Genomic DNA, 677 nt, shown 5'->3' with positions numbered 1-677 from the left:
CTCTCTCTCTCTCTCTCTCTCTCTCTCTCTCTCTCCCTCTCTCTCTCTCTCTCCATCTCTTGCTCTCTCTCTCTCTCTCTTTGTGTGTCTAGCTAGGAGTTTGACAATTTTGTTAGTTTTCTCGAAGAACCAGCTCTTTGTTGCATTTATTTTTTTGATTGTCTTTTTGTTCTCAATTTTATTTAATTCTACTCCAATTTTTATTTTGTTTTCCTTTTGCTGACCTTCAGCTTCAATTATTCTTTTTTTTAGCTTTTTAAGATGTAATGTAAGGTTTTTTTATTTGGACTCATTCTTTTATCCCGAGATAGGCCTGTAATGATATGAACTTTCCTCTTATTACCACTTTTGCTGTGAAACAAAAGTTTTTAATTTTTATTTTTTTAAATTAGTTTCAAGTATACAATACATTGTTTAGACATCTATATAGTTCATAAAATGATCCCTCCAATCACTCTATCCCTCCCTTGGCCTTTCACCTAGCCATCATATTAATGCTAACTGCATTTCCTTTGTCATGCTCCCTATCCCCATGACCAACTATAAACTATGAATTTGCACTTCTTTAACCCTTCACCCCATTGTCCCAGCCCCCCAACACCCACCTCTCTGTCCATCACCAAATTTCCCACTATATTTGTGAATCTGTTTTTGATTAGTTTGTTCTTTTTGTTTCT

This window comes from Pteropus alecto, unplaced genomic scaffold (assembly GCF_000325575.1).
Source record: "Pteropus alecto unplaced genomic scaffold, ASM32557v1 scaffold409, whole genome shotgun sequence".
NCBI lineage: Eukaryota > Metazoa > Chordata > Mammalia > Chiroptera > Pteropodidae > Pteropus > Pteropus alecto.
The sequence above is the reverse complement of the archived record's forward strand: the minus strand, read 5'-3'. Positions refer to the sequence as shown.